The sequence below is a fragment of the Odocoileus virginianus genome, chromosome 26 (assembly GCF_023699985.2).
Source record: "Odocoileus virginianus isolate 20LAN1187 ecotype Illinois chromosome 26, Ovbor_1.2, whole genome shotgun sequence".
Classification (NCBI taxonomy): Eukaryota; Metazoa; Chordata; class Mammalia; order Artiodactyla; family Cervidae; genus Odocoileus; species Odocoileus virginianus.
This window is the reverse complement of record NC_069699.1, coordinates 4,824,701-4,833,856: the sequence shown is the minus strand read 5'-3', so window position 1 is coordinate 4,833,856 and position 9,156 is coordinate 4,824,701. Positions and strand designations below refer to the sequence as shown.

General features: G+C 43.3%; 1 non-coding gene and 1 pseudogene across 1 annotated transcript; both read left to right on the top strand.

Annotated features, from left to right (window-relative positions):
• The first annotated feature begins 4,594 nt into the window (after nucleotides 1-4,594).
• On the top strand, nucleotides 4,595-5,920 carry LOC110137985 (RING-box protein 2 pseudogene; annotated as a pseudogene).
• A 2,768-nt stretch (nucleotides 5,921-8,688) lies between these two features.
• TRNAG-CCC (transfer RNA glycine (anticodon CCC)) lies at nucleotides 8,689-8,761 on the top strand. Its single transcript has one exon. It is a non-coding gene; the product is annotated as a tRNA-Gly (tRNA).
• Nucleotides 8,762-9,156: the final 395 nt, after the last annotated feature.

The following is a 9,156-nucleotide window of genomic DNA, read 5'->3' as shown; positions in this document are numbered from 1 at the left end:
TGGAAAATAGATGGGGAGACAGTGGAAAGAGTGTCAGACTTTATTTTGGGGGGCTCCAGAATCACTGCAGATGGTGACTGCAGCCATGAAATTAAAAGACGCTTACTCCTTGGAAGGAAAGTTATGACCAACCTAGACAGCTTATTAAAAAGCAGAGACATTACTTTGCCAACAAAGGTCCGTCTAGTCAAGGCTATGGTTTTTCCAGTGGTCATGTATGGATGTGAGAGTTGGACTGTGAAGAAAGCTGAGTGCCAAAGAATTGATGCTTTTGAACTGTGGTGTTGGAGAAGACTCTTGAGAGTCCCTTGAACTGCAAGGAGATCCAACCATTCCATCCTAAAGGAGGTCAGTCCTGGGTGTTCATTGGAAGGACTGATGCTGAAGCTGAAATTCCAATACTTTGGCCACCTCATGGGAAGAGTTGACTCATTGGAAAAGACCCTGATGCTGGGAGGGATTGGGGGCAGGAGGAGAAGGGGATGACAGAGGATGAGATGGCTGGATGGCATCACTGACTCAATGGACATGAGTTCGAGTAAACTCCGGGAGTTGGTGATGGACAGGGAGGCCTGGCGTGCTATGATTCATGGGGTCGCAAAGAATCGGACACGACTGAGAGACTGAACTGAATGATTAATAACAGTGAAGACCTTTCCATTTGTCCCTTAGCCATTTGTATATCTTTGGAAAAATGTCTGTTCAAATTCTTTGCCCCTACTTTTTTTAGTTTTTTTGGCGGGGGATAGTGGTGAGCGGGGCCACACCTGGTGGGTGGTGGGTTCTTAGTTCTTCCACCAGGGATAGAACCGCCCTGGCAGTGAAAGTCCTGAGTCCTAACCACTGGACCACCAGGAAATGCCTGTTTATTTTCTTTAAATTGAAGTATAGTTGATTTACAGTGTTGTGTTAGTTTCAAGTGTACGACAAAGTGATTAAGTTTTGTATATGTGTGTATATATATATATCCTTTTTCAGATTTTTTTCCTTTATAGGTTATTATGAAATAGTGAATGTAATTCATTCCCTGTCCTATATGCTAGGTCCTTGCTGCGTATTGTTTCTTCTTAAAGCAATCTGGGTAATTTTTCCAGGAGGAGCCGCATGCCACAGCTTGAGAAATTTCCCCAAGCAGGGATCAAACGCAATCCCCCTTCAGTGGAAGCTTGGAGTCTTAACCATTGGACCACCTGTAAAGTCCTGGGTAATTTATATTTTCTGCAAGTTCACCAATTTCACTTAAGTTTTCAAATTCATTACTTATAAACATGCTCATGTATAATTGAATTTTATAATCAAAGTTGTGTTGTATAGGAAATTTAGAAAAGAAAAGAGAAAATAAAAACCACTTATAATTAATTTAAAGAGAGACTATCACTCTTAACATTTAGGAGTATTTCCTCTGTTTTATTTTAAGTTAAAAACAAATCCTACATCTTCATTTTTATACCTCTGTTAAAATACAATGCCACAGGACCAAAATGGAGTCAGTTATGCTATACCTCATAAATACCCAAAAGTCTTAATTACAATTTCATCCTCTCCCAGAAATGGAATCGACATTTTTTGTTTTTTTAGCTGCACGGCGTGGCTTGTGGGATCTTTGTTCCCTGACCAGGGATTGAACCCTAGGCCCTCCACAGTGCGAGGGCAGAGTTCTGACCATTGGACCACCAGGGAACTCCAGGAATCTTAAACCAGTCCATCTGAAATGACCTGATCCGCACTGTCAGGCAGTTTGCCTGATAGACCACTGTAATCCCCTAAGGGAAAGTGACTTTACAATCACCAACCCACTTTTCTGCCTAGTACAGTTTCCTTCTTCCTCCTCCCCTCGGGCTGCAAAAATCTTCCATTTTATTGCTCTGCCATAATAATAAATGGAATCTTGCTATTTGAAACAACACGGATGGACCTAGAGGGCATTGTGCAAAGTGAAGTGAGTCAGATAAAGACAAATACTGCATAACTTCGCTTATAGGTAGAATCTAAACATCAAAGCAAATGAACAAAGAGAATAAAACAGAAGAATAGATACAGAAAAGAAACTGGTGATTGCCAAGGGAAAGGTTGAGGGTTGCGTGAAGTAAGTAAGGGAAGTTAAGAAGCACAAGCTTCCAGTTATAAAATAAGCAACTCACAGGTATGTAATGTATAGAATGGAGAATATTGTCAATAATATTGTAATAATATTGCCAATGTATGGGTAACAGATGGTAGCTGGACTTAGCTTGGTGACCATTTTATAGGGTATACAAATATTGAATGACTGCGTTGTACATCTGAAACTATTGTAATTCAATCGTTCTTCATTTTAAAAAAAGTCTTCCATTCTGTGTAGCACCTCAGAGCTCCTTCCCATCTGCTAGGTTAGATGCTGCCTGGTTTGAATCCATTGTTGCTCAAGCTCAAAAATTTCAATAAACCTCAGTTTATTTTTATACATCTCCTTTGGAATTTCTATTTTCTTTTTTTTTAATAAATTTTTAATGAAAGCTCTTTTTATCAATTCTTTAATAGCTCCTAAAATTTTTATATTAATAGTGTTCTTTTCTAGTTAGTTAATTAATAATTATTTTATTTTAATTTACCTTTGTAGTTTACTTGGAGTAGTCTTTCAGTTTGTCTTCACTTTTAGATAAGGCTTTTTGTCCATTTATTTTGTTCTTCTGGTCTCGGATGTGGTTTTGTTTTATTTTGTTTTTAACAGCTTTGTGTGTGTGTGTGTGTGTGTGTGTGAGAGAGAGAGAGAGAGAGAGAGTGAATGTGCTTAGTCGCTCAGTTGTGTCTGACTCTTTGTGACCCCATGGACTGTAGCCCACCAGGCTCCTCTGTCCCTGAGATTTCCCAGGCAAGAATACCAAAGTGGATTGTCATTTTTTCTTCCAGGGGATCTTCACAACCCATATCTCCTGCATTGGCAGGTGAATTCTTTACCACTGCACCACCTGGGAATCTTGAACAGCTTTACTGAATTATAAATTTAAGTATCATAAAATTCATCCATGGTTAGGTGGACAATTCAGTGATTTTTAGTAAATGTACTGAGTTGTGCAACCATCATCACAATTCATTTTAACACATTTCTATTATGCCGTTTTATACCTCGTGGCTGTTTTTTGTTTTTAGTATTTATTTGTTTATTTATTTGGCTGCATTGGGTCTTAGTTGTGGCACATGGGATCGTCACTGCGTCATGTGGGATCTTTTCGTTGGGGTGCATGGGCTCTCTCATTGTGGCACGAGGACTCCAGGCTACCCAGGCTCAGTAGTTGTGGCATGAGGGCTGTGGCATATGGGATCTTCTTCAACCAGGGACCAAACTTGTGTTCCCTGTGTTGGTGGGGGGATTCTCAACCACTGGACCACCAGGGACGTCCCAGTAACTCACGGCTGTTTGCAGTCAGCCCTCCTCCCCACCTCCAGCCCCAGGCAACCCTTCATCTGCTTTCTGTATCTGTAGCTTTGCTCTTTCTGGACACTTCATGTAATGGAATCATATAATATCCAGTCTTTCCTGCCTGGCTTCTTTCACTAACCATAATGATTTTGAGGCCCACCCATAGATCAGTTGTGGCTTCCCAGGTGGCACTTGAGGTAAAGAACCTGCCTGCTAACACAGGAGATGTAAGAGATGTGGGTTTGATCCCTGGGCCTGGAAGATCCCCTGGAGAAGCAAATGGCAACCCACTCCAGTATTCTTGCCTAGAAAATCCCATGGACAGAGGAGCCTGGCAGGCTACAGTCCATGGGGTTGCAGAGTCAGACACAACTGAAGGGACTTAGCACATTACATGTATCAGTACTTCTGACTTTTTAGGTTTATTCACCTACTCTTTTCTGGTGGTTTTCCCCTAGACTCAGGCAGAAATCAGCATTTTGCCAAGGTCTCCGGAGGACCTTTTGCAAATCTCTGGGACTTTCTCTCAGCACAACTCCCTGACTCCTGGTTCATTACTCCAGACTTTTTTTTGAGTAATCTTATTTATTCATTGATTTATGACCGTGCTGGGTCTTCGTTGCTGTGTGGCCTTTTCTCTGGTTGCAGCAAGCCGGGACTACTCTCTAGTTTCGGTGAGCAGGCTTCTCACTGCAGGGGCTTCTCTTGTTGTGGAGCACGGCTTCTGGGGCACGAAGGCTTCAGTAGTTGAGCTACATGGTCTCAGCAGTTCCCCGGCTTTCCCTCGGCAGTAGTTGTGGTGCACGGGCTTATTTGCTCTGCCGCTCCCCTCCATGTGAGATCTTCCTGGGCCAGGGATCGAACCTTTGTCTCATGCATTGGCAGACAGATTCCTAACCACTGAGCCACCAGGGAAGCCCCAGACCCTTCAGCTATTTTATAAACTCTTTTGCTCTTAAATTTTGGCAACAGTGTTTTTCGCCCCCGCCCCCCACCAGAGTCCTCAGATCAATGCTCTTTTTCCTTTAAAAGCTGCACAATCTCTCCTAGGATGTACAGAGTCTCCTCCCTCTGTGAAGGAGGAGATGGTCAGCAGGCAGGTGACTGAACTGTCCTTACCCCCCTCATTGAGGCAGATGTCAGATTTCTGATGGAGAACCAAACTGCACTGCTTCCAGAAGTTTCTGGGGGCCCATGCGGCTTTCCTCTGACAGAATGAAGACTGTTTTCCCGCTGCAGAACCAGTCTCGGAAGCTGCCCACAGTGCAGTGAGAAGGCTGTCTGCCTCCTGATTGCTGGGCCCAGCCCGCCTAGGGAGCCAGGAGGCAGTCACTGTCAGCTGGGGTGCGTGGGGAGCCCTTTCTTCCAGCTCTTACTGTTGGGGGTGCGGCCTGAGAGGACGCTCAGTGCCCAAGATGCAGTGGGTGCATCAGTAATGGTAGATACTGTCATTGAATGGGGCCGGGGCCGGGCAGTGAGGCCCAACTTTGGTTTAGACTAGCTTAGATCAAACTAGCTTGCCAAAACTAGTCAGACTTCCACGTAACTCTTTGATCAGAATGGGGATACAGGTGTTTACTTTTTGGCTCTCCACAGTGCCGAGAGCCGAGCGGATACTGCCACCAGGATGTTTTACAATCAAAGGTTGCATTTAGGGCGGCGCTGTGGCCCGCGGGCGGCCCCACGGAGCCACCATAGCCGCCCGCCTCCCACGACCCACCGTCTCCGCCGCCGGCTCCGCGCCGCCGCTGTGGCCGACGTGGAAGACGGTGAGGAACCCTGCGCCCTGTCGTCTCACTCGGGGAGCTCAGGATCCAAGTCGGGCGGCGACAAAATGTTCTCTCTCAAGAAGTGGAACGCTGTGGCCATGTGGAGCTGGGGCGTGGAGTGCGATACGTGCGCCATCTGCAGGGTCCAGGGGATGGATGCCTGTCTTGGATGTCAAGCTGAAAGCAAACAAGAGGATTGTGTTGTTGTCTGGGGAGAATGTAATCATTCCTTCCACAACTGCTGCATGTCCTTGTGGGTGAAACAGAACAATCGCTGCCCTCTCTGCCAGCAGGACTGGGTGGTCCAGAGAATCGGGAAGTGAGAGCAAACGAAGGTGTTCTTCATGCAGTCAGTTGTTCGGAGCCTTGGTATATCTTGTTATCAATTGCTCTACAGAGGCTAGAACTCTCCAGGGGACTAATTCTTCGAATAGGAGATGGATCTGTGGTCTTTTGGGACTCATCAAAGGCATGGTTTAGCCTTTTTCAGTTTTATTTTCAGAAATTCTCTACAATTAAGATAATTTATTAAGGATGGTCTTTCCTATCTCTGGTATGTGTCTCACACACTGCTTAGAAGTGCTATAAAGGAGAGGACTATACATTAAACAACCTTCATAATTTACTTACCGATATCCAAGGAGTTATTGAAGCGGTTCCGTTCAGAAGAGAATTTTTTGCATGCTTATGGTTGACCAGGTTTTTAAAAAGACAATGTTATAGTAACAAATAAAGTACAGTTTAAAACCCAGTTCTCATCCTTAATGTGTTCCTAATATTTATTTTTGGCAGGGGGGAGGATAATTAATTAAATTTTTATTTGATATAATTTTAAGTTTGGACCAGCGAATAGGGTAAATAAAATTTAACCTTTGGGTGTATGTGATTTCAGGTGTCTTTATAATCCTCTCTCTGACTCATCGAGAAAACCTAGATCTGCACTCATCTAGTGAGTGATAAAGGACAGAAGTTTTTTCAGCTTCTGGTTGTATTGTGTTATAATTTAACTGTGTTTTAGGTGGAATGTTAACAAGGGGAAAATGTTTACCATTGTCACATTGGGTCACAAAGTTAATTTTACCACATGATGTTTTAATAAATGGTTTATTGTGTTTACCTCAAAAAAAAAAAAAGGTTGCATTTAGCGGAAAGGTCTCTTAGACTTTGCTGTGTGACCTCCGTGTGACCTTCTTGTCTCTCTGTGTCATTCTGAGGAGCAGCATCTTAGCAAGTTGGGAGGCTGGTGGTTTACCCTCTGTTAGCCTTGAGGCAGTCTAAGGATTTTGTATTTGATGGTATGTGTGCACTCACTCAGTCGTGTCCAACTCTTTGCAACCCCATGAGACCCTGCAACCCTCCAGGTTTCTTTATCCATGAAAATTTCCAGGCAAGAATACTGGAGTGGGTTGCCATTTCCTCCTACTAGAGATCTTCCTGACCCAAGAATTGACCCCATGTCTCCTGTGTCCCCTGCATTGGCCGGCAGATTCTTTACCACTGAGCCACCTGCCCATTTGATTGTGCGGAAATTAATTTGAAAAAGCTTGACAGTTTCAGAATGGAAGCGGAGAGGTGATGGGTCCCAGGTCAGATTCATGACAGGGATGCAGACTAGTCATGGAGTTCCTGCTGTTATCTGCGTAAGACAAAACAGTGGCCTGGCCAGAACTGGGCAACTGATGGAAAGGAGGGAAAAGTTTCTAATTTTTTCCTTAAATTTTTTTTATTGTGGTAAAATATATGTAACATAATGAGGTACGTGGAGTAAGTCAGATATGTAGAGACAGAAAGTAGAATGATGGTTAGTTAGTAGAGGTGTGGGGAGGGAGAATGAGAAGGTAGTGTTTAGTGGGCACAGAGTTTCAGTTTTACAAGATGAGGAACCTCCCTGGCAATCCGGTGGTAAGACTCCAAGCTTCCAAAGCAGGGAGCCCCAGGTCCATCCCTGGTCAGGGAACTAGATCCCACACGCTGCAACTAAAAGTTCACATGCCACAACGAAGATCGAAGATCCCCAAACTAATCCCAGCACAGCCAAATAAATAAGTAATAAATTAAAAAATCTTTGCAACCTCAGGGACTGTAGCCCACCAGGCTCCTCTGTCCATGGAATTCTTCAGGCAAAAATACTGGAGTGGGTAACCATTCCCTTCTCCAGGGGAACTTCTCAACCCAGGGACTGAACCCAGGTCTCCTGCATTATGGGCAGATTCTTTACCATCTTAGCCACCAGGAAAGCCTAATAAATAAAATAAATATTAAATGAAAAGTTTACAAGATGAAGAGTTCTGGAGACGGATTGTGGCAAGGGTTACACAGCAATGTGAATGTACTTGATGCCACTGGACTGTACACTTAGAAATGCTCAAGGTGGTAAATTTTTTAACATAGGCTTTTAACCTCTGTTTTCTGTCTCTATGGATTTGCCTCTTTTTTTTTTTTTTTTTTTGCTTGTTAAATCTGTGAACATAGCTTTAGTTCTTTTCCTGCTAGAAGGTTGAAGGACAGAATGAATGGATATGCTCTTAAGGGCTCTTGCAAGCATTCTTTTTCTCAATAATTTTATTCATTAAAAAAGAACATCAGTATCTGTTCCTTTTGTATAGATGACACATCTGATGTGAGTTTTTGTTGTAGCGTATTTTTTCCTTGTCTTAAATTTATCTATAATTAATTTACATGGGCCTCCCAGGTGGCGCAGTGGCAAAGAATCTGCCTGCCAATGCAGGAGATGCAAGAGACGCAGGTTTGATCCCTGGGTCAGAAGATCCCCTGGAAGAGGGCATGAAAACCCACATCACTGTTCTTGCCTGGAGAATCCCATGGACAGAGGAGCCTGGCGGGCTGTGGTCCTTGGGGTCGCGAAGAGTCGGACACGACTGAGCCACTCAACACTTACACATACAAACTTGATTTATGATACTGTGTTAGCTTCAGGTGTTCAGCTGGAAGTGATTCAGATACACACACAAACACATGCGCGTGCACACACACACACAGACACACACATATATATGTAAAATCTGTTTCAGATTCTTTACCATTATAGGTTATTACAAGGTACTGAATGGAGTTCCCTGTGCTGTATGCTAGGTTCTTGTTGTTAATCTAGTTCACGTATAGTGGTTTGTATCTGTTAGTCCCATATTCCTAATTTATCTCTCCCCTTCTTGCCCCTTCCATAACCATACATTTGTTTTCTATGTCTGTGGGTCTATTTCTGTTTTGTTTATGGACTTATTTATATTATTTTTTATATCCCACATATAAGTGATATCATATAATACTTGTTTTTAACTTACTTCACTTCGTATGATACTTGACATATTTTTTCTATAAAATAGCCTCTATGGTATCCTGCCTCCTCATTTTCCCATCTCAAGGGTCTCTCTGGGTGGGGGGATGGGGGGAGTGACTGTGTACTTGACTAAACTAACTGTAGACACTGCTGTTTCTGTAAAACAACCTCAGTAATAGGAGAGGACCTGTCGATCACATATTAAAGTACTTCACAGGGCTTCCCTGATGGTCCAGTGGCCAAGACTCTGTGCTCCCAATGCAGGGGCCCCAGGTTTGATCCCTGGTCAGGGAATTAGATACCACCTGCCACAACTAAGACCTGGTTCAGCCAAATAAATATTAAAAAAAAATACTTCACATTTACCAGCATTATCACTCTGTAAATTTATATATATATACATGGACTTCTTTTTCTTAGACTGTGGAATAGTTGTATGCACTATACTTATTTTGATGTGTTTTGTGGATTTTTGTAGTTTGAAATTGACTTACCATGCTCTGATGAATACTGATTCTCATAACAACTGTTTGATGTAGTGTGAATAGATGTGAGCTCAAGGACACTGAAGCTGTGGACTGAGCCTGGAACTGTTGCCTCTTGGCCAGCAGTGTCTTGACCAAGGTTGACTGAATGCATACGGCATTGTAGGTATTGCCCTGAAGACCAATGCAAGTCTCCCACTGTGT